Source organism: Dendropsophus ebraccatus, chromosome 2 (genome assembly GCF_027789765.1).
Source record: "Dendropsophus ebraccatus isolate aDenEbr1 chromosome 2, aDenEbr1.pat, whole genome shotgun sequence".
Taxonomy (NCBI): domain Eukaryota; kingdom Metazoa; phylum Chordata; class Amphibia; order Anura; family Hylidae; genus Dendropsophus; species Dendropsophus ebraccatus.
Window position 1 is genome coordinate 179,464,480 of NC_091455.1, and position 25,768 is coordinate 179,490,247.

Below are 25,768 nucleotides of genomic sequence, written 5' to 3' on the forward strand. Positions count from 1 at the left end.
TTAATGTAGCACATTACTAGATTCAAAATACAACTGTGTTTTATACCTATTTTACTCATATTTTGCCTTTATTTTACTGTGGATGAACATAGCCTTATACTCTATTGTACTGTATGGCTATGTTCTCACGCTGAAGAAAAAACGGCCGTTCCTCATGAACGGCCTTTAACGCTAACTATGGCCAGAAATCATGATCATTCATTCTGGCCGTACGTACTGTTAAACAACGGCCATGCACGTGGAGTGGTCATTGTTTATACAGCACTGAAAACGGCATTTATTTCAATGCACTACGGCCAGAAATAATTGTCAATTATTTCTGTGGCAGTAGCAAACAATGGCCGTTGTTCAATAAATTGTGTGAACAACGGCCGCCGTTTGAATTGAGTTCAATGCAGCACATTTTTAATGACAAGAACGGCCAATATAGTAATCCCCAACAAGGGCCGTTCTTGTCACAAAAAATATGTTGTGTAAAGATGGCCTAAAGGGGAATATTTAAAAAAAAAATGAACTACTGTATGAATTTAAAAAGATAACTTTTTGCACAATTTACACCTAATAAAACTTAGAAAATAAACCTTCCTATAATAACGGTGGAAATAATTCCCAATGTGCCATTGGGCCATTAAAACAGTAAAAAGTGACTGTTTATAAAAAGGGGTTGGCTACTTTTGTAGTAAAATTGTTTTGTGTGTAGTATTAGTAAGTGTACTCACATAACTTACTGACAGCAGCTCCCTGTGTACCTCATAGAGCTAAAATCAGACTCCCCAGCTCTAGGCTGTGCTGCCCTACTCTGTGGTGAGTCTGTCCATAAGATGGCCGACATGGAGGAGCAAGTGACCATGCCACATACCCCAGTGTCCTCCATAGGCATATACAGGCTCAGAGATGGACACTTGAGGGCGGGGCATGGTCACATGCTCCTCCATGTCGGCCATCTTTTGGACAGAATCACCACAGAGCAGATCAGCACAGCCTGGAGGAGGGGAGTCTGATTTTAGTTCTTTGAGGTACACAGGGAGCTGCTGTCAGTATATACAGTGAGTACACAGGGATCTGCTGTCAGTATACACAGTGAGTACACTTACGAATACTGTACACTGAACAATTTTACTATAGAGTGGCCAAACCCTTTAAGGACCAAAACACTTAAGATATTAAGGGGTTCATCTACCAATATCTTTTCAGGTTATGAAATAAAATTTGAATTCTCAGGGAAACCCATGAAAACATACAAACGCCATGTAAACTCCGGACCCCATTGCTAACCATTGAGCTGTCATGATTCCAATATTTTATGACGTGTCGTGTTGAGATTTTTTTTACTGCCCACTGTAGTTCAGCTAAAACTAAACCTATGATTTGGTAATGATATCATCGACGTATCTCCACCTGAGATTTCCTGCCTGCTAAAGTCTGCCGCCATCTGCTCACCTGCAGGTAATCCCAGAACATCATTTGCCATTAACGCAGCCATGATTAGAACCTCTAAGCCAGTGAAGTAGTGGAGGGAGCTGCGTATAACTGGATATGAATAATAGCATTTGAGACAGTCGCAGGTTCAAGGCAAAAACATCTTTAGACTCTGCCATCTGGATCTGGGAGCCATCAATCAAACATTCGTTGCCACAGCTGCTGTTAATTTTTGCTGTAGGAGATGTAGGAGACGTGAAAAAAATAAAGCAACGGAATATGGGCATTACCAAGAGCAGCAGCTGGAGCCCGGGGTTGTCATCATTTGCTGCAAAGATTAAACAGTTATCTGTTCTGTTGGAATAGATATGGAGGCGATATGAGCGGTAATAAATCCCTTCTGGTCAAACATTTATCTTGCTGCTGAATATATAAATCTGATTTATCCCTCTATAAGATTCCAAGTCGAGTGAGTCAAGTCATCTAACCCCAAAGTAATCTTTCTAATTAGCTGGAGGACTCTATGGATAGGTTTGAGCTGTATGGCGGCTTGTGACACATAGGAATACAGGGAGATGCTTATACACCAGTGTCTGGGATCTTCTGGTTGATGTGAATGGAATACAAAGAATTGGTTATTTGTGGCACAATTTTTTCACCTACTATTTAGCAATGTCTCTAGTACATAGACCCTTTGTAATAAAGAAATAATTAGAAATAATTGACGACTGCACAAAAAGTTGCAGCTGAAAGCTATCGTATTTTATATTGTGCATCTTTATATTTAATACACCTTTCAGGAGATCGCTCTGTTTTATATTTACATACTGCAGAATCTAAAAGTTATGATGTCAAGTCAACTGGTGGCAGAAAGTTATACACATTTGTAAATTACCTCTGTGAAATTCAAACCTTCCAGTACTTATCAGCTGCTTTATGTCGTGCAGGAGGTGGAGTTTTCTTTCCAGTCTGACACAGCTCTCTCTGCTGCCATCTCTGTCTATGTCAGGAACTGTCTAGAGCAGAGGCAATCTCCCACAGCAAGCCTTTTCTTCTCTAGACAGTTCCTGAGCTGGACAGAGGTGGCAGCAGAGAACATTATGTTTGATTGGGGGAAAAAATGCACAACTTCCTTCAAGGCATAAAGCAACTGATAAGTACTGGAAGGTTTGATTTTTTTTTTTTTTCATAGAGAGGTAATTTACAAATCTGTATCATTCTCTGGTACCAGTTGATTAGAATTTTTTTTTCCTCTAGAATACCACTAGGTATTAACTAGGTGTTCAATGTCAAGGGAAAACCTTCAGACTTTCTCATTCTAAAGCTATGTTCACACAATGTACTGACAACGGCCGTTGTCTGGCACTCAAAAACAGTTATATTGAGTTTCAAACAATGGCCATTGTTGCATTGAAAATTGAATTTAAAACAATGCACAGAGGCCAGAAATAATTGACATGTCAATTATTTCAACGGCCGTTCAATACATTGTGTGAACAACGACTGTTGTTTGCATTGACTTCAATGCAACAAATTTCACTTTGAAAAGTGTGACTTGGGCAAAGGACGAAAGATGTTTCTGGGAATATTTTGAGAATGGTCTGTGAATATTCCTGGGACGTTCTGATAATATTCTTTCCTTAAAGGTCGCTCGTAAATAAAGAAGACTTTTCTTAAATGAACAAACTATTCCAACTATTCGAACAAAATTTCCAAAATCCAAAGTTGTCCACCTTTAGGATGGCCACAAAACTATCAGTTAAATGATCATTCAGCTGACAATTATTTCTCCCCACTTCCCCATACACAGGAGCATTCAGCAAGTGTTCCTTATGGGGAAGGACAAGTAAGCCAGAAAGTTCTGTCACTGGTTTATTCCTGTAATGCCTGGAGTCGTGGATCCTCTGTACCTTCACTAGCAATGGCATAAACTGCACCAGGGAGCGGAGTCTAAGTTTTCACCAGAGCCCGCCACAAGGCGGGATGGGCTTGCTGCGGCAGGCGACCCCCAGGTCGCTACCCCTGGCTTGGTTTGCTAGTGACGGCGGGCAAGGTGTGGCAGGAGTAGTAGGCAGGTGATAGTGCTGGCAGTGGTCAATAGGTGTAACCGCAGGTGACAGAGGCAGTGCTCAGGAACAACGGACTAGGCAGCGGGCAGGAAGTAGAGACAAGGACAGCGGACAGGAACAACAGGGAGCTGGGCCAAACGCTATGGGAAGCATGTAGAGGCTAAAACACAAGGAACAGGGCATGCTGGGATTTATAGGGAGTGTTAGTGTGTACACACCAATTAGGGGTGGACCGGCCCTTTAAATCCGAGACAGCCGACGCGTGCGCGCCATAGGAGGAGGGGACGCACGCGCCGGCCGGGACAGACGGAGACAGGAGCGGGGCAAGGTAAGGCGCCCCCCGGGGCTGAGCTAGTAGCATCGCCGGGTCCCTGCACATGGACACCGTCGACTGCCTGGGACAGAGGGAGGTTGCGGCGGCGGCCCGGAGCACGGGACGCCGCCGCAGCCATGACAATTCATTCCAGAATAAGGCTATGTTCACACTACGTAAAAGTATTGCAACAACAGCCGTACTTTGTGTGGTGTGGACATAGCCTTATCTTCTGTGGGATCCCGGCCGGAGCATATACACATCGTATACGCTCCGGCCGGGATCCCGTATGGAGCAGCAAATAACTGACGGTGAAACTGTCAGTTTTCTGCAGCCTCAATTCAATGAATTGCGGCCGTAGGAAACCCTGTCAGTTCACACAATGAAGTGAGCGGCTCCGGGCGCATCAGAACCCTGTGGCTAAAAGATCATCCGGCCGGTACTGCAGAACCGGCCAGGATGATCCGTAGAGAGACCGGCCATTCCGTGACCTGGTCGGGGTCACGGAACGGCTGGTCTCTCACGTTGTGTGAACATAGCCTAATAGCGTTGGGCATTAAAAATCCATCATTCCTGACATCTATCGGTGGAGAGTTGGGAGGCCCCCATACACCTTATTCTGTTGGCTCCAGGAAAAGGTTTTTGGGCACTTAAATTTTGTTTCGCTCAAATTTTTGGCATAAAATTTTGATGAATAAATACAAAAGTCACAAATTTATTATGTGACATGCACTATTTTTTATAAATTTGTCCCAATGTTTGCAGTATTTTTTCATTTATTTGCAATCGATATACAATAACTTGTTCTATACAGGTGTGAAATAATCTATTATAATTGCATTGGCTGGAATTCAGTTGTTCATCATTTTCTTGTTATTCTTGTCACATATTTGTAAATGGATAGAATTTTTTATTTTTTTTTTACCATTGATCGATTTTGACCATACCAAGCATGGGTGGTATTTGTCAAAAATATAAGCAAGGTTTCAATTGTTGCTAGTAAAATATACCAACTACAGAAATACTGTATATCTCAGTGTAACGGCTTACATATCTGGAAAGCATTTAAAAAATTATAAATTCACGCTTGAGGAAGAAGACGTGCTCTCTGAAATGTCTGGTCATTGCATAGTGGTAGTATTCTTATGTAGGTGTGGAACTTTAGTTAAACTGAGTGTGTCTTATAATTATTGTTGAACCAGTGAGAGGAGTCATCAGTGTGTCTTCAGAGAGTTAGACTATATGCAGAAGAGAATTCAAAGCCGGCGGGCTGTCGAGAAATAAGTGATTGATAGTGGCCTAGAGGTTATAAGGATTCAAGGAAGCATTGGGCATATTCAAAAAAAGTAACTGCTGTAACCCTATTTAAAATGCCTATATGGAACAGACTGTACAAAGTATTGCCTTTCCTGATAGATTTCTGATAAGCTACTGTATCATTCTTTCTCAATGGTAAATTTTCAAAAACCATCGCCAGGGTGTTTGTTTACCCAACAGTCACCTCTCCTGACTTCCCCATACAAATTAATATTGGGCTATACGTTAATTTGTTCTCTATGGGGAGGGTTACACCACCACCAGACAGCTCTAGCAACGGCTTAGGTCTCCAAAAACAATAGGGTCGAGTGGCTAAAATCCTTTTCTTCACTAACATTATCTGTCTATGGAGCGTTGAGTGGCCACCATGCACTTTCCATGCCCAGAATAGCAAAGTCAATGGTTTAAGCAAGCTTTAGTCTAAGGCAGGCATGTCTAAACTTTTTTCGAAGAGTGCCAAATTTGATGAAGTGAACATGATGAAGTGCGGGGGCCGACCATTTTGCTTGACATTCTTTGGACCATTAAAATGAATGCAAATAAACTTTTTTTTACAAAGTTTATTGAAAACGGCATACTTTTTATTCTTAAAAAATCCCGGGGCACACCACCAACCAAAATGGCACAAAATGACACTAAAACAGTACACATTATACATATAGTTAATAATATAGATTCTAAATGTATTTATACTCACTCAGTGTGAAACCTGGGCCTGTTTCGATAAACACAAAAGGGATATCCCTGTTTCTCTCCCCCATCCCCATGTTTTTCTCCCCCCTGCTTCTCTCCCGTTTCTCCCCATCCCCATGTTTTTCTCCCCCCTGCTTCTCTCCCGTTTCTCCCCATCCCCATGTTTCTCTCCCCCTGCTTCTCTCCCCTGTTTCTCCCCCATCCCCATGTTTCTCTCCCCCTGCTTCTCCCCCATTCCCATGTCTCTCTCCCCCCTGCTTCTCCCCCATCCCCATGTTTCTCTCCCCCCTGCTTCTCCCCCATCCCCATGTTTCTCTCCCCCCTGCTTCTCCCCATCCCCATGTTTCTCTCCCCCCTGCTTCTCCCCCATCCCCATGTTTCTCTCCCCCCTGCTTCTCCCCCATCCCCATGTTTCTCTCCCCCTGCTTCTCCCCCATCCCCATGTTTCTCTCCCCCCTGCTTCTCCCCCATCCCCATGTTTCTCTCCCCCCTGCTTCTCCCCCATCCCCATGTTTCTCTCCCCCTGCTTCTCCCCTATCCTCATGTTTCTCTCCCCCCTGCTTCTCCCCCATCCCCATGTTTCTCTCCCCCCTGCTTCTCCCCCATCCCCATGTTTCTCTCCCCCCTGCTTCTCCCCCATCCCCATGTTTCTCTCCCCCCTGCTTCTCCCCCATCCCCATGTTTCTCTCCCCCCTGCTACTCCCCCATCCCCATGTTTCTCTCTCCCCGCTTCTCCCCCATCCCCATGTTTCTCTCCACGCTCCTGGTCTCCCCTGATTGGAGGAGCACGTCCGGCCCAGTAGGTGAGGGGGACGGCGCCCGCGGCACACTGGTTGGAAAACACTGCTCTAGTGCACGGGAAAGGAAAGCCGAAATCTCGGACATCGCAAGATTTCGGCTTTACTTTTCTGTGCACTAGAGTGGCGTGTTGCTGCCAGATACCTGGGGGGCCGTAAAAGTTCGGAATGCGGGCCGCAAATGGCCCGCGGGCCAGACTTTGGACATGCCTGGAAGGGAACTTTAACCCCCTCCCCCCTTACTATTTATTATTGTAGGATAGACTAAGATGTATTAACACTTTCGATCAATGAGACTTCTGTTAGTTGGTTTTCTAGTGCTATCCCTATTGAAGGATGACATAAACAGGGTATATATACCAAAGAGCATGCAATCACTATGTCTAAAGGTCCTTTTACAAGGGACAAGTATCCTATATAGCTAATGTAAAAGGGCCAGCAACCAGCCAATGAACAAGAAACCACTTGAACAAAAAACAAGTTTGCTGGCTGATCCCATCTATTTTGCAGGCACTAAAAGCATCAGTAGTCGCCTGTGTAACTTCCTGTATAAACGGAAATGTCGGACAAGTTAAAGAAGCAGTTCACTTTTTTTTTTTTTCGCCCCCCCGGGAAGCCGCTGTCAAGTATACTTACAGAAGATGATCGGTGTCCCGTTCCCGTCGGTCAGTTCCGTCCTGCGGTGCCGTTCACATCGGGCGCGCGCTCACTTCCGCCGGCGCTGTGACTCCTCTTCTCTCCCTTGTCATTTGAACGCCGGAAGTCACGCGCTTCCATAGAGAATGCATGGCAGTGACTTCCGGCGTATAATCACTGGTCAGAGAAGAGGACTCGCAGCAGCCGGCGGAAGTGAGCGCGCGCCCGATGTGAACGGCACCGCGGGACGGAACTGACCGACGGGAACGGGACACCGATCATCTTCTGTAAGTATACTTGACAGCGGCTACCCGGGGGGGGCGAAGAAATAAAAAGTGAACTGCTTCTTTAATAGGGCCCACAAACAATACAGTGATCGTTTGTTCTGCCCGGCCACACAGGCGATAAAGTCTTGCAAAGGCTCTGCAAACAAATGCCAATCTTCCTTATGGGCACTCATTTGAGGTTCTGCGTTGGTCCATGTAAGACTGAATGTCACTACAGATTGCGACCGTTTTTAGCACTCAAGAGGGTGGGGAATCGGCCCGGGGGTCAAACAAATGGCATTGAGAGGTTAACAAATATCAGGCCTTTCTGGTGTGGGGGCCAAACCCCACATTGGGTGTCCCAATTTGATATTTGCTTTGGGATCTACCTTTCTCTATGTATTACACTCCCAAGCTGCTGCAGAACCTCTTTGTATAATAATGAGCATTTCTGAAATACAGAAATACAGAAGTACATATTGGTGCGCTGTGATAATCATTTCTCATAAACCGAATGCGATATGTCTTTGGAGGTAGCTATTGTTCCATTGTTCCATTCTATAGACAGAAAACAGTAATATATAAAAGAAACCTAAATTCCTGTTATCATAATCCACATCCTTTCCTGCATGTCAGCTGCTTCTTCCTTGATTATGCATTGAGAAAATCAGCAAGATCTGAAGTATTATAGATCTATTTGTTCCACATGTAACATCAAATGTGATTATTACAATGAAAATGTGTGGAAACACCTTCTATACTGTTTTCCTCAGTAATTTTGCTAATTATTGCACCATTCTTTTAATGTTTAAGTCATCCCCAATGGCATTAACCGAAGAAAGTGGCACCCAAATGAATGTGTTCAGCTACAAAACTACTGCTCTGTCAAATTATTGTTTCGGTAGCTTTGTTTTATAGTAGTGGATGTTTAGCTTACTGTTTTGTATTTATGTTATTACTATAGGAATGGTAAAGGGCAATTTTACTGAGACATCAAAAATATTAGTTGCAAGGTATAGGGTAATTAATAAAGTAATTACTCTTCTGGTATATATATATATATATATATATATATATATATATATATATCCCCTTACCTATATTATATTAATAGTAATGTAAAGAAAATAGTGCAACCTAGTAAAAGTAATCACTTATTGCATATGTCTTAAAGGACAACTCCAATAGGAATAAAAAAAAAAAAAAGAAGAAGAACAACGGCAAACGCTGTTTCTTTACTCCCCTTCCCTCCTGTATGGTTTTCATTTGAATTTCCTGCCGATCGCAGGTCCTAGGAGCTCCCATCGGAGGCGTCTTATCCCCGACACTTCCTTGGCCAGCAGCGTTAAATGACTGACAGCTTGCCTCACCAATCGGAGCTGAGCAAGCTGTTAGTCATCTCCTGACGTCTCCTAGGGGGCTGGAGAGCATCAGGTGACTGATAGCCTGCCCAGCCAATCTAAGCTTAGCAAGCTGTCAGTCATCTGCTGATGTTTCACAGTGGGGCTGGCCTGCTGTGAAGACGTCATTGGCACAAGATGGTACTGCCCGTTGTTGACAGGGATCAGGAATGCGTTCTAATACTTACTGGGGGGGGGTCAAGGGTTGGGTAATAGGGAACTGGGGCAAAACGGTAATTATATAACTATGTAATGTGTTTTAATTACTGGGGGGGGGGGAGAATTACAGGAGTTGTCCTTTAACTGAGGAGGGTCAATTTACTCTGTTTAAATTATATTAAAGGAGTAGTCCAGAGAATCTTTTTTTTTTATTTTTTTTAATAAACTGGTGCCAGAATATTATACAAATTTGTGAATTGTGAATACTTATCAGCTGCTGTATATCCTGCAGGAGGTGTTTTTTTGTTTGCAGTCTGACAGAGTGCTCTCTACTGCCATCTCTGTCTGTTTCCGGAACTGTCCAAAGCAGGAGTGGTTTTCTACTGCTCTGGTTCCTGACATGGACAGAGGTGGCAGCAGAGAGCACTGTGTCAGACTGGAAAGAATACACCAATTAATATTTCAAATGAAAAGATAATTATTATAGTTTCTTTCTAAATAATTTATTGTTGCTGTCCAGGACATTAATTCCATTAGATATTTCAGTCCCAGACCTTCCTCAATTGAACGATGGTGACCGCCATCACTCATGTATAAAGAGGGAATGTCTTTACACAGCAATTGAGGGAGGTCTGAGAGGGAATAAAACATTTAATACAATTAATGCTCGGGATGGCGACTTCTCATAAATTCTTGGTATGAAAGATACTATAATAAATATAGCTTTTAATTTACAAGATTATCATATGGCGTGCCATGGATTGATTCTGACATATTAATTACTATATAGTATATACATTAATATCTACATAGAATTAACCAAACTGAGGATGATTGAACATGCTCATTATATAAAAAATAACAGCATTAAATGACAGCAAAAGAAAGAGAAATGGATACATGTGTACAAGTGATGGACATTATTATTATGTATTTTTATAACAAATACGGTACATATTTTCATACAAATAAACAAAAAGTCACTTTAAGGCAACGTTTTACGGCAGCTTTTTTGGACAGCCATCATTTTGCCACAAAATAATGGCCAAAAAGATGTTGTAGGAGCATAGCTTCATAGACACATCAACATAAACAACAGTTCATCATTCTCATTTTAGTTCTTTGTTGAGAACCTGTCAGGTTAGAGGCTAGAATGTCTGCATCATATACTTATCTTCCTGCGCTCCATCGATGCCCCCCCCCCCTCCGCTGGAGCGCCCCAGGTCTTTAGGAGCGCACTCCAACAGCCACACCATGAGTGCACTGCAGGAACAGGCTCCAAGTCTCCCAGGCGCTCCTGGCTGAGTGACGTAATGGAGACCCGACGGCCGCAAGTCCTCGTATCCCGGTGGAAGTTTTGAATCCTACAGCTGTGCTGCAGGATTCTGTGTGAGTGGTAGGTGTCTCTGTCAAAAGTGTATTGCAGCATGTGGGCAGGGTGAGAATCAGGCGACTGGTCAAATCCCGTCCTGGACTAGACCCCTGACCTCCTATAAAATATCCCCAGTCAGTTAACAACCCTTTGCTGGTTATTAGACTAGTTCTCTAGCGTGCTTGGCGTTCCCTGTGTTCCTCTCTGCTTTATTATCTGTTTTTTCTGACCCCAGCTATCATTACCTAACTACTCTTTGGACCTTGCTGCCAGTTTGGTTTGACCTTGGCTCCCTTATTATTCCTATCTGTAAGTTTGTCTTCTCTGTGTTTTGTGTTTCACGTATTGCAAGTTTGGGACTGTCGCCCAGTTGCCTACCGTTGCCTAGGGCTGTCTGTGGCAGGTAGGTAGGGACAGTGGGAGGGGACTAGTCCAGGGTTCGCTGTCCGTGCCCACCCCGTCCCTTTCATGACCGATTAAAACTTGCAGTGATTTGACAGTCTGGGTTGCTCAGAGGCAAACACTGATGTCACATGCGCACTAGTGCATGATTCCTAGCTGCAAAAGATGAGCACCTGCCTTAGCGCCAATCCTAACCCTAATGCTTACTGTTAAAGTGTTGGGATTAGGGTTATGTCTTAATAAAAATTCTAAATTAGTGCTTGTTTTGAAGACTTGAGGTTAGGGCTAGAAAGAGGGGTTGGAGGTTAGGGTAATAATTCCAATCCAATCCTAACCCCTAACCCTAATACTAGGCATTGGGGTTAGCATTAGTGCTGAGGTAGACTTTAAATTTGCAAACACAAAAACACAAAAAAATGCAATAGCTCATGCAAACGGCAAGATACAGACCCAATTCAGATAAAAAAAATCGCTAAAAGCTGCCCCCCCCCCCCCCGAACTGCTAAAAAGAATCTCCATAAAAATAATGAGGCTCTTGGTTACCATGTGATAATAGTGTAAGCCATCCCACCACGATAAGGTGGCGTCATGCCTGGACGAACCCTACACTGTACTTTGGCCTCTCCATGGCATATAATACGCCTATGTTCTGGGAATGCAGGATCCAACTAATCCTGGCAAAAATAATAACCATGAATGATGGGTGGAGTGCATAACCAAGCACGTCATCCCATAAGTGTCTCTGTTCACATTCTACCAACCCCTCAGCTCCAAGGACATGTATGTTTTTGTGCATTTTGTTTTAGCAAATGTATGTTTTAGTACCTAATTTCCTGTGAAATACTTTACAATCTTCTATCAATTATGAATAAATTGACAACTGGCTGCTACAAAGGGGGTGTCCTGGTAATGTTTAGTGGACCCCCCCCCTTTCCTTTAAAAAGGGAATTGGTAGCACCCTGCTGTGAACCTATTCATACATTTATAGCAGGAATTTTAAAGAGATGCAAAAACTCACTCATAATGCTAAAATGCTCCATTATTGTTTTTTTTCCCCTGTGCAATACAAATATTTACTAGAATACAAATGTCAGGAGAGATGACGGGTCCTCTTAACTCAAGTGCCATTACAACATATTTCTCTAGTCATGTAAAGTACTGATGACAGATAATCTGTATATTCCCAGAACAAAATCTCCCCTCCAATGGATGACACCAATGTCAGTTGGGTGTCAAAATGATACCTTGTGTCAATTTTGTTCTTTCAACTTTACAAATCTATAAGACCCCAATCAATCTTGTAGTCATCTTTTAATCCAAAATCTGTAACCTTGTACATTTACAATGTCATGTATTAAGCAGTCAGTGCAAAACTAGATTCATCTTTTTACCTGTTCTTACTTATTCCTCGCCATGCTGATTCATATGTCAGACAAGTGTAGCAAGAAAAGATCTTTTCAGGTCCAAAAGTTTACAATATTATTATTAGATATTCTAAACTTCATTTGCTGAAATTAGGAAACAAAATTAAAATAAAATATTAAAAAAATAAATATATATATATATATATATATATATATATATATATATAATTATCATTATTATTACCCCTTAAAGGGAACCTGTCACCCCCCTGCCGGGGTGACAGGCTCCCGACCCCCCGTTAGAGCCCCCTATACTTACCTAATCCCGCCGGGTCCCGCTTCTGGAGGTGGTCGGGTGATGAAGATCTCAGCCGCTGCAGCCCGGCGCGCGCGCTGAGAGATGAGTCCAACACCCATAGAGAATGACGGAGCGCTGGACTCTCCTGTCATTCTCTATGGGTGTTGGACTCTCTCAGCGCGCGCGCCGGGCTGCAGCGGCTGAGATCTTCATCACCCGACCACCTCCAGAAGCGGGACCCGGCGGGATTAGGTAAGTATAGGGGGCTCTAACGGGGGGTCGGGAGCCTGTCACCCCGGCACGGGGGGTGACAGGTTCCCTTTAAGCACAGAGCCTAAAATTGTCTTAAAGCACAACTGTCATATTTTTTTTTATTGCAGAAATCAGTAGTATAGGCGATTTTAAGAAACTCTGTAATAGGTTTTATCAGCCAAAAAAGCCTCCTTCTGTACTCAAGAAGCAATCTCCCAGCCTCCCCCCTGACTTCTTATCTGTGCATTATCAGGCAAACACGTCTTCATTACAGAGAAGCCAGTAAAGACGGGCTCTGCTCTCTCCATTGTAAGCCTATGAAGGGGGAGGGGCCGAGGGAGATGAGGGAGCAGGAAGAGGTGACATGAAGGTCAGCTGTTTGAAGACTGTCTGGGCACCTAAACCGCAGGATTCTTGGGTCAGAAAGGTCAGTGCTTATCTATGAACTTACTGAGAGAGGATTGCAGGGTGTTGTGCTGTGCAAGACTGCTCCGTGCTCAATCACTCCTAACAGCCCCTCCCCTCTCCATAGCCACATAATGGACACAGAAATCCTGCTGCTTCTGAAGTGAGGGGGGAGGCTAAGAGATTGCTTTTTCAGTCCAGAAGGAAACTCTTTTGGTTTATAAAACCTATTACAGAGTTTCTTAAAATCGCTTGAACTGTTGATATTTAATGTTTTTAAAATAAATGACCCTGAAATGACAGTTACGCTTTAAGGACTGTACAAATTTTAATATTTGCATTTTCGTTTTTACTCCTCGCCTTCTAACAGCAATAACTCCATGTTTTTCCACCTACAGAGCCATGTGAGGGCTTTTTTTTTTTCAGGAACAGGTGTACTTTGTAATGTTGCCTTTCAATCTACCATAAAATGAATGCCAAAATCCCCAAAATATTATTTATGGGTGAAATTGAAAAAAAACATGCAATTTTCAATTTACCTGTTTATGTAATGCACTTTACAGTTAAAAACTGACATTTTATCTTTATTATATACATCAGTCTGAATACAGCGATATGCATGTTTAGGCATGTTTCACACTACGTAAAAGTACGGCCGTTGTTGCCGATGGCAACAACGGCCGTACTTTTACCGCGGTGGAAAAATGCCTGTTGTTCTATGGGAACCCGGCCGCAGAATACACACATCATGTGCGCTCCAGCCGGGATCCCATACGCCGCCGCAAACAACTGACATGTCAGTTTTCTACGGCCGGAATTCAGTGAATTCCGGCCGAAGAAAGCTCTGTCAGTTCACAAAGTGAAGCAAGCGGCTCCGGCCGCTGGCTTCACTGTGGGCTATGGGAAGCTCTGATGCGGGCGCGCGCTAATGCACCCGCATCAGAGCTCTGTGGCCGAAAGGATCATCCGGCCGGTACTTAAGTACTGGCCGAGATGATCCGGCCAGAGACCGGCCGTTCCGTGACCCAGCCGGGGTCACGGAACGGCTGGTCTCTTACGTAGTGTGAACATAGCCTTACATTGCTTCAGCTGATCGTTGGCTGATCGTTGGCTGATCGTGAACATAGCCTAAAACTTTTTTTTTTCACAAATAATTTTGATCAAATGACCCTATCGTCATCTCCAGATCTCTAGATTTTATTAGTACCATATTTGTGTAGAGTGGACATATTGATTACTTTTTATTTATTTTTTTAATATAAAGTGTAATAAAAAAATCTGTAATCTTGGTATTTTTTTTTTTTACAGCTTTTTGTTTGTGCTTTATTTTAATAGGTCAGACAATTATGCACGCTACGGTATATAATATGTTTATTTTATTATATGTTTTGTTTATTTTATTTTTACATGTTTTATTGAGAAAATGGGAAAGGTGGGCACTTTAAACTTTTATTGGGGGAGGGGCTTTGGCGTATTTTTAAAACTTTTTTTTATTTTATTTTTTTCCCTCTGAGCAACTATTATATGCAATCATTAGACTGCATACACTGGCCAATGCTATGCCATAGCATAACATTGATTAGTTTTATCTGCTATCTATTAATAGAGCCCATCTGTGACAGACTCTACCAGAAGACTGAAGATCAGAGTGCAAAGTATATCTTCAGCAGTCAGGCAATTCGATTGGGACCCCCCCCAGTCATGCTGCGGGGGTCTGGATCGGTAAGTGACAGGAGCGGTTCCTGTCAATTACACTTAAACCTGCCGTGATCACAGCATTTAAGGGGTTAATGACGGGCAGCTGAGTGATCACATTGGCTCGTCATTGATGGTGAGGTCCTCATCTGTTATGAAGTGAGCTAAGCTCCTGAGCGCACTTTATAGTCCTTTATCCCAGGAGGGTGTATGGGGTTAATAATAATAATAATAATAATAATAATAATAATAATAATAATAGTTATTATTTCCTTTATTATTATTTAAATAATGTATTTTAATTTATTTTCCAAATATTTCAGCATATTAAGTTTATAATATCAAATAATAATAATAATAATAATAATAATAATAATAATAATAATAATAATAAATTCATTTTAAATCATTTGTTTTAACTTCTCTTCATTATTTCATCACATTCTCTTTTTAATTATTTCCTCACATTTATTTAATCAACCTATGTCAAATGACAATCCTGAACGGGAGTAGATAGATTAGTATACGTTACACGAGGAGATCTGAAACAATGTTAATGCTGCGATTTTTCACAGTAGTTAGGTGGTAGAAGACAGTACTAATGAGGAAGGAAAAAACGGAGGAGTGAGTGTGACAAGTAATTATGTCACCTACTTGAACGGCTTAATTAGCCACTTTGATAATTATGACATCTCATTTGTCTTTTAATTCCGCGTTCTTCTGAATTCTACCTTTGATTTTTTCCCTCAATCAGATAAGACGATTAGATAAGAAAAGGGTCCATTATGTCTATGAAAGAAAACCATCCTCCTCATCCGCCTGAGCGTGAGCAAGAGGCTCTCTATACAAGTGCACTCCAAACTGAGCCCCAACAGCTTCTGTCTGCCCTGTCTACAGAGAAAATGTTTGCTAAGCAAATTAATAGTGTAAACAGGTTGCTAGTGGGAATGCTCAGCCCACTTAAGAGTGACAGCAAACAAACTGCTTTCAAGGACCTATCAAACCACTCTAGTAAACAGACATTTACAGTTTGCTCAAATAATTAACATGCTAATTAGGAAGCGGTTATTTAGTGGAGCGCTACAGACCGCTCGGGGATTCAAGCTGCTACATTTTTTTTTTGGCAAATAGAATTTGCCCTACAGATATGTACATAGTGGGGACTCACTCATTATAATTGTTGTTACAATAGTGCATACTTGAAGGCTAATAGGCCGAAGTAATATGCGATATGTCAGAAGAAGGAGGTATACCAGAGGACAGGAGACACTCATGTGACAGGTCTTTCTTGTTATTAATGGTATGTCATATGCCTTTTGGAAAAGAGGATTAAAAATGAGCCATTGGTGTTGTTTCGGGTCTTAAAAATATTCTGATAAATATAGCATAATTGCAAAATTTGGGACATTTGAGCTTCAGCTCCAAGAACATCCTCAAAAAGTTTAGAAAATTCCTAAACACTATTTCCTGAAATTGATTAAAACTGCTGTCAGATTTAATTAGGATTCCCTCATCTCTAGAAGCAGGGACACCTGACTTTGACAGGTGTCCTTGCTCCCCTATGCACTATATTTCCCCTGGTGCTCTACACTGATAACAAAGATGCCTCAGAAAGTAATACCGGAGCAGGGACTCCTCTCAAAGGCACTAGTTCCTGCTCCTGTACACTGAGCGACATTTACTGTTTCACTATTCAATCTACTGTATATTTGGTGGGCTGACTGCTTTCTACTTTGCTCTATACCTCGGTCCTGCAAAAGTACAGTGGCCAAGAGGTGAGTAACAGTGGTGTATGCATCATCACTTACCTACTACACCTGGCCCAGTGAAGGCACTGCTGCGTGGAAGTTAGTAGTGATACTATATGCATTGCTGTTCCTGTATGCAATACAGGAGCAAGTACTCCTTTGCAATCCGTTTAACTTAACGTTATATGGAAAAAACAGATGCAAAAACGGCATCATCCGTTTTTCCATTGACTTCCATTATAAAAAAAAAATGTATCGAAAAGGATGCTTTTTTTTTTAATGGGACCATGCACATTTTGTCTTACCTCTACACCAGGGTTCAAATATTGTTGGCATCATTAATCCCAGGTGCTATCCTCCCCAGATTTCACTCTTAAAATATATATGATTCATATGTCATAAAAGTCTTTAAAGAGTACCTGTGATTAAAAATAACTTTTGGCATATCATCAGGCATGTCAAAAGCTATTGATTGCGACGGGTCTCAGGAGATATAGCTGGGGAGAGAGCACGGCAGCCATGGTTGTATCTCTTGATCGTCTATTTCCAGCAATGTAAGTCTATGAGGCTACATTGTCGGAATTAGTGAGCATTGTCGGGAAGTGGATCACACGGCCAATCTCCTGATCGCAGTGGGTTTTAGTGGTGAGACCCCCAGAGATCAATCACTTTGAGGACATGCCAAAAGTCATTTATAATGAAAAGTACTCTTCAAAATGCTAAAAAAGTGCTTAATTTTTTGCCATGAATTGATGATCATTTCATAAATATGTAAATATGTTTGGCTTCCAGTCCTCGCCTATGTGTGTTTATTATAAGCAACACCTGTATGCAAGTCATTTACAATGGGAACTTTACTAGAAAAGTGGCCACAGGAATCTGGTTGATCAAGGAGACAACACAGTCATGTGATCCTATTTACCACAGTATAGTTCAACAAAAGAGGTTATGTGTCTGGCTTCTCCGTTAAACTCTAGCTGGGAGGTTATTTTCTAGATATGAACAAAGCGGCACTTTTAAAAGATCAAAGGGACACGGCATTTAGATCGGGAGGATAAGACATAAAGGGACACTCAGGTGAGTGCTGGACATCTGCAAAACAAAATGACACCGCAATAAAACAAGTGCCTTTGAAACGTCTTCAGTAACCAGTGAAATCATTCTTTGATATTTGTCAATTTGGGTTTATTTTTTTTTTAAAAAAGGGTTTCATGTTCAGGTCCTTAATGCGAGCCATGGAGTAAAGTATACTGTACACTGAAAATTATAAAAAAATTCTGTAAGAGCAAGACAGAGAATGTTTATTTTATAATGAAATCAGAAAAATTTCCAATAATTCAGTCAAATTCTATGTTTGTAGTTAAAGGAGGGACGTACAAATTATTACAGTGTTTTACAGTTATTAAATATAGTCCAGGAAGCAAGCTCCCATGGTGACAACAGTAACAGATAAAAAAAGACTAGTGAATACTGCAGCCATATGAATGTTACTATCACTGGTATTCATCAAAATATGTATCATGTAGTAGATTTGAAGTGAAATAGTTTTCAGGTTAAAATAAAACATTTTTTTCAAATTTCACCTGCTCCTGTTCCTATAGTTTAGTGGTTTCTGATCTTTGTTCCCAATATTTCAGTTTCCCCAGCATGTTACTACTGTTATATTATTATTATTATTATTATTATTATTATTATTATTATTATTATTATTATTATTATTATGCTGCAACCTTTTTGTGCAAACCCGTTTTTCCAAATAATTTTGCTACTTTTTGCTATCTGAGCTGCTCACACCAAGGGGGCTATGAAAGGGTGAGGGGTTCAGCTGAGGCTGATGGAGCTGATGCAGATTTCAGTAAGGGCACTTGGGCAGCTTTGATAGGTGAAGAAGTTGGATGCAGCCCTAGGGAGTGCCGGAAAATACAAACTGGTGTAAAGTGAAACTGGCTCAGTTGCTCCTAGCAACCAATCACATTCCATCTTTCATTCCTTAAAGACTCTTTGAAAAATGAACGGTGGAATCTGATTGGTTGCTAGGGGCCTGTTCTACTTTACACAGTTTGATTCAGTAAATCTCCCCCATAGGCTGTATCCAGGGGCATAACTATAAATGGCTAGGCTCCATAACAAACTTTTGATTGCCCCCTCCCCCCAACTGACTACAAACTCATCAAGTGTAGTCATAATCTTTTACATTTAACTGCAAGTGCTTGTCAGAATATATGCAGCACCCAGAAGGCCCGATCGGCCACCGGGTGCTGCAAATGATGACACCTCTGATGCAGTGGACCCCATAGCAGTCGCTATGGCTATTATGGTGGTAGTTACTCCACTACTAATGTATGGCTGGGTTCACACTACGTATATTTCAGTCAGTATTGTGGTCCTCATATTGCAACCAAAACCAGAAGTGGATTGAAAACACAGAAAGGATCTGTTCACACAATGTTGAAATTGAGTGGATGGCCGTCATTTAATGGCAAATATTTGCTGTTATTTTAAAACAATGGCTGTTATATTGAAATAATGAATATGCTAAAGAGGAGCCGTGGAGCCTCACTGAAGAGTCTCAAAACACAGGACTAGCTAGATATCCCTCCGGGAAGGACCCAGCCAAGGGGCAGCTCCTGTTAGGAAACCACCAAATCCACCACATTAAGTGGCCCTGTGGTGGATTTGGTGGTTTCCTAACAGGAGCTGCCCCTTGGCCGGGTCCTTCCCGGAGGGATATCTGGCTAGTCCTGTGTTTTGAGACTCTTCAGTGAGGCTCCACGGCTCCTCTTTTGCATATTCATGTTTCCCAGGGGGCAATGCACCTAGGACTTCACTGCATTGGGCGCTTTCACTAGCAGCTGGCAGTGTTGTCATTTGGCTGGTCTCCCTGGGTTCAGCGGTCTGTTTCTCTTGTGGCTCTACTGGGCGTTGCTCCTGCCTAGCCAGGGTCCTGCTCCACACTGATGAGGGGCAACACCCCGAGACAGCTGTATGTGGATGGTTACCTGGCCTTGGTTTATACCTTGTCATTACATTGACTTATAGGGCCACTTAATGTGGTGGATTTGGTGGTTTCCTAACAGGAGCTGCCCCTTGGCTGGGTCCTTCCTGGAGGGATATCTGGCTAGTCCTGTGTTTTGAGACTCTTCAGTGAGGCTCCACGGCTCCTCTTTTGCATATTCATGTTTCCCAGGGGGCAATGCACCTAGGACTTCACTGCATTGGGCGCTTTCACTAGCAGCCGGCAGTGTTGTCATATGGCTGGTCTCCCTGGGTTCAGCAGTCTGTTTCTCATATTGAAATAATGGCAGTTATTTACTGCTATATGGCGGCCATCCACTCAATTTCAACATTGTGTGGACAGATCCTTTCTGTGTTTTTAATCCACTCCTGGTTTTGGTTGCAATATGAGGACCACAATACTGACTGAAATATACGTAGTGTGAACCCAGCCTATTACTGTATCTGTGCGGTTCTGCCACACTGGTAGCTGATAGAAATCCAGGAAGTGAAGAAATATGGCCCCTGTGCCGATCCACATTGTCTCCTGCTCCCACTGCTCTCCCCCCTTAGGAGACAAATATCCCATGCCTCTATCTCACATTGTGTGTGTTTGCTAGACACAGGCTGATGATGCAGAGAGGGGGGAGGGCGTGATTCACCATCTCAGACTGGCCAGAAGCAGGTGTTTCAAGTTCGCTGAGTGTGCAAAAGTCTACAGAGAAATTAGGGCTGTGTTCACACATGTTGGAGTGTCACTGCAGTACTGCAGTATCTGCACAAAAATGATGCAGTAACTCAAATAGATAATGCTAAACAGCACTGCCAATCCCACCTGCACAAAAAACAAGGCATAAACAGTATATCCCATGTAAGATAGTATTATATAAAGTTCTTTTTGTGGGAATCAACTTCAAAGATAAAAGATGCTTGATCATAAACTTTGTGTGTGGAAAAGAAAAGAAAAAAAAATGTAATTTAAAAAGTTCTTTGCTTTATTCCAATATCAGTGTTAGAGGTAGAGAATACAGCATGCTGTGTGGTGGGACCACAATGAAATGATAAAGTACTGCAAATAATTCAGTAACAGAATGAAACTGCAGTTTGTGAACACAGCCTAGATGTTTTGCAACAGCTTTGGGCGGGAAATGGGCAGGGTGGAGGATTGTGATGGAACAGCTGAGGGAAAGCATTGCATTCTGGAACCTGCTCAACCAAAAAATACAGAAACACAAAACAGAACAAAAGCCCCCAAAACAAATGGATTTTTGGTAGTTTCAAAACTGGGATAGATAGGTAAGTAAGGCTTTATGCTTCTGCAGAAGTCTCATATTTTTTTTACCTCTACCTGGAGTTCCCCTTTAAATGCCACACGCTCAGATTTGGACGAATGCGATCAGGCTTGAGTTTCACTCATCTCTAGTCTTCCTCCACCAGTAAACAGACATGCTGGGTTTTTGTAATGACACAGACTTCTGCATAAATCGCAACATATACGAATGTGCTCCAAATGACCTGATCGTACTCAAGTTTTGCACATCTCTATTAGACCAGTATCTAAGACGCCGGTCTTGATAACCCCCCTCTTTATTTATATTTTCCATCCCCTACCATACCAACATTGCAAAAAAATACAAGATCAGGTCAAAAACTGATTGGAGGCTCTTCCCTTGCCTAGATATATGCCATTCCCATTTACCATTACATACTGTAATAACTCACACTTGCTTAACTATGTCCACAACCAACCAGTTTCCACATGAAAATGTTAATTGCCAACAGTGATAAATACTGTAGGTGGAAAACATTGGGGTGACGCAACACTACCACATACTGTACATAGCTAAAGCTGGCCATACCTACATCACAGTATACAAAAAAAGTAACTGTTATTTTCCATAGGACGGTAATGTGTCTTCTTGGGGTGATGACCAACCTGGCAAAGGGATTTATAAAGGCCAGACAACGATAGCTATGAAAAAGTATGCAAATAAGTTATCTTGTGAAGGAAGAAAGCCAAGTCTCTAATGTAACTGTAGTTACTGTACACAAATACAATTTTTCATTTGGAAATAACCAAATGTGACATGTGTATAACCAGCTGTAATATACAGTCCAATAAAACCACATGCTTCTCTGATATATGTCACTAAAAAGAAGGCAGACATCATTGTTATGCCAATGCGGCTTCACTAGGAAAGTATAGTCTCAGGTATTGTCCCAATACACTATCAGAGAATTCATCTCAAGAAATTCTGAAGACATTCGTGATAACAAAACGTCAGTGAAAAAGAGGGTAAATAAAGGCCATCAATTGGAAATTGTTCATCAGACAATCTCATTTGCAGAAAGCTCCACTTGTCAAGCTGTACCTAAAACTTTTTTCCAGATAAGAAATCATTTCAGAACGACTGTCCATCTTGTCTTGTGATAGCAGATAGAGTAGTCTAAAGAAATACAAGAAATACAATTTACCAGCCACTTCTCCGCAGCCTTTTGTAAACAGCGCTGAAAGAATATATCGGCGCGGTATGATACCTGCATCCAGCAAAGCTTTGCATATACAGTGCTTCTGTAAGTGACATTAGAGTAACAATATTAATGATGGATATAACACTGCTAATAATAAGTATACTTTTATAGAGTAATAATAATAATGATACCTTATTCAATATTATTGTTGCAATTACCATTTTATTCTACAAATCTTAATAATACTTTGACTATAATAATAATTTAAGATGAGCGAACCGAATCCGGAGAATCAAAATTCGCTGCGAATCAGGACGTCAATTCGTTCTGCGAAGAGAATTAAGGAAATTTGCAAAAAACAAAATAGAGGCCGCGCATGCTGTCTGGAGCATCACTGGGCGGGAGAAAAGGAGAAAGCATAATCCCTAGCGCCTGCCCAATCAGCTGCAGGCCCCTCTGTAATGTCAGCACCTCCCCCTCTATATAAGGTGGTTCGGTATTGGAGGCGGCCATCAGCTGTGTGTGCAGGAGAGAGCAGGATGGCAGCAGGCAGTAAGAGCAGAGCAAGGAGAGACTACTGGGCCTATTCCATGGCCCGATGATCATTGAGCGAGGGCTGCAAGCACATCGTTACCGATGTCCTTGCAGCCCTTGCAGCATCATACATTACCTGTCTAGACTTCTTCTCTGCGCTGTCTTCATCCCTGGGTCCCGCGCTCTCTATCTTCAGAATGGCTGGTCAGCTGACAGGTCACACTCAGCCAATCACAGGCCGCGACGGTCCCGGCCTGTGATTGGCTGAGTGCTCCGTCAGGTGACCGGCCATTCTGAAGATAGAGCGCGTGGGACCTGGGGATGAAGACAGCGCGGAGAAGAAGCCTGGACAGGTAATGTATGATGCTGTTTGTCAAATCGTCGGTCGCCCGCCATGCACCGCTATTCAACCATAGTGATGCACGGTGGGGGAACAATGATTTTAGGTCTGGCCCTAAATGAACGATCAGCCGATGACACCATCATCGGCTGATCGTTCTCTCTATTTCACCAAATGATAATCGGCCGAATCGGGCCAAATGGGGCCGATTATGGTTACTGTGGAATAGGGCCCTAATAGAGTGATATAGGGACAGAGAGGAAAGGAGAGGATAGTAGGGCTAATTGTGGTAAATTGTTTGTTGTAGCTGCCAACCAAGTGTCTAGTTTACCAAGTAACTGGGTGCCTATAGGAATTCACTGGGACCAGTGAAGACACAGTCCATATTATTCACTCCCTGGGCACTGTAAACTCCTATTAAGTTATACCAATTTACTGGGATCAGTGAATAGAGCATGTGCCTTACATAATCAGTGCTCACACTCCACTCCTTCTGTGGTAAACACATTTGGTTTCATTACTAAACAAATTTGACCCAAAATTCACGAAACTCTTGAAACTAATTTCCGTCTGCTTCGCTCATCTCAATAACAATAATAATAATAACAATAATAATAATATTCATACAGATAATTATTATAGTAATAATCTAATTTATTCTAGTTAATCTATTATGTACTTGTCTCCTTTTGGTAAACTGTCCAAATTTTTACTTTAACCCCTTAAGGTCAAAGCCTATTTTCGTTTTTGCGCTTTTGCTTATTCCATTTTAAGTTTAAAAGTCCATAGCGCTTGCATTTTTTCACCTAGAGACGTATATGAGTGCTTATTTTTTGCGAAACCAATTGTACTTTGCAATGACAGGCATTATTTTTCCATAACATATGCTGCGAAACCGGAAAAAAATCATTTGCGCTGTCAAATTGAAAAAAAAAACGAATTTGTTTTGATTTCAGGGAGTTTTGCATTTACGCCGTCCGTCCTATAGTAAAACTGACTTGTTATGCATGTTCCTCAAGTCGTTACGATTACTATGATATATAACATGTATAACTTATATTGTATCGGATGGCCTGTAAAAAATTCAAACCATTGTTAACAAATATACGTTCCTTAAAATCGCTCCATTCCCAGGCTTATAGCGCTTTTATCCTTTGGTCTATGGGGCTGTGTGAGGTGTCAGTTTTTGGGCCATGATGTGTTCTTTCTATCGGTACCTTGATTGCGCATATACGACTTTTTGATCGTTTTTTATTACATTTTTTCTGGATTTGATGCGACCAAAAATGCGCAATTTTTTTGCGCTGACGCCGTTTACCGTGCGAGATCAGGAATGTGATTAATTAATAGTTCGGGCGATTACGCGCGCGGCGATACTAAATATGTTTATTTATTTATTTATTTATTAATTTATATTTATAAAATGGGAAAGGGGTGATTTGGACTTTTATTAGGGGAGGGGATTTTTTATTAATAAAAACACTTTTTTACTTTTTTTTTTACTGTAACTAGAAGCCCCCCTGGGGGACTTGTATATAGACAGCACTGATCTCTCATAGAGATCAATGCTGTGTATATACACAGCAAAGATCGATTAGATCGGTCATAGATTACTATGGCCTGCTGCAGGCCAAGCAATCTATTGCCGAGCCAGGATCAGCGTCATTCCGACGCTGAGGCCCGGCACGGGCAGAAGAACGGATCTCCGGAGATCCGTCCCACTAGACACCAGGGACGTGAGGTCTGAAGCCTCTAAGTGCAGCTGTCAGGTTTGACAGCTGCACTTAGAGGCTTAATTAGCCGGCACGGCTACGGGACCCGCGCCGGCTAATAGAGGCACTGCCCGGCTGCACGTGTCAGCCGGGATCAGCGCCGTTCAGAGCGGGGTCCCGGCGGGACCCCTCTCTGAACACCCCGAGCGGCACCATGACGTATCAGATACGTCATGGGTCGCTAAGGGGTTAATGAACAGAGAAACCATATAAAACAGGGAATAGGGTACCTTTGGCCCTCCAGCTGTTGCAAAACTACAATTCCCATCATGCCTGGACAGCCTTTGGCTGGGAGTTGTAAATGTGCAACAGCTGGAGGGCCGAAGGTTTCCCATCTCTGATATAAAACTTGGTGGCGGTGGGCTAGAAACAATTAGGTCTGGATACAGTGTTCTTCTCAAAGAGGTGGTCTTTTGTAGAGATTTCAGGGGCTTACAATTCTTACAAATTTAAAACTAATCATTGTCCATTGATCTGGTTAAAATCTATTTACTAACTTATTTGCTTATTAGTGATGAGCGAATACTGTTCGATCGAATAGATATTCGATCGAATAGTAAGGTATTCGATCTATCGAATATTATCGAATAGTTCACCGAATATTTGAAAAGTATTCGATAAGCGTTCACATTCCCCAGCTTCCGGTTTTTACCTCCAAGTGGTAGAATAGATGTTTTTCAATAATCGAATACTTGTTCCCATTGACTTTAATGGGATCAAATATTCAATCGAATATTCGAATATTCGGGAGATATTCGTACCAATATCGAATATTCGAATATTTCACTATTCGCTCATCACTATTGCTTATATATATAGTGATCTAAAATATATGAAAGACAGCTAACAAGAAGATAAACAGAAGAGTAAGGACTTTTTTTTGGTAAGCAAGCACAGATGAAAACTAATTTTCCTGTGAGAACTGGTTTATGATAACGTGTTTTATGTATAAACAGCCAGCTCAGACTGAGGCTATGTTCCCACAACATCTTTTTCAAGTGAAAGAAAGAAGTTTTTTTACACCTAAAAAAGACGTTATGGGAACATCGCC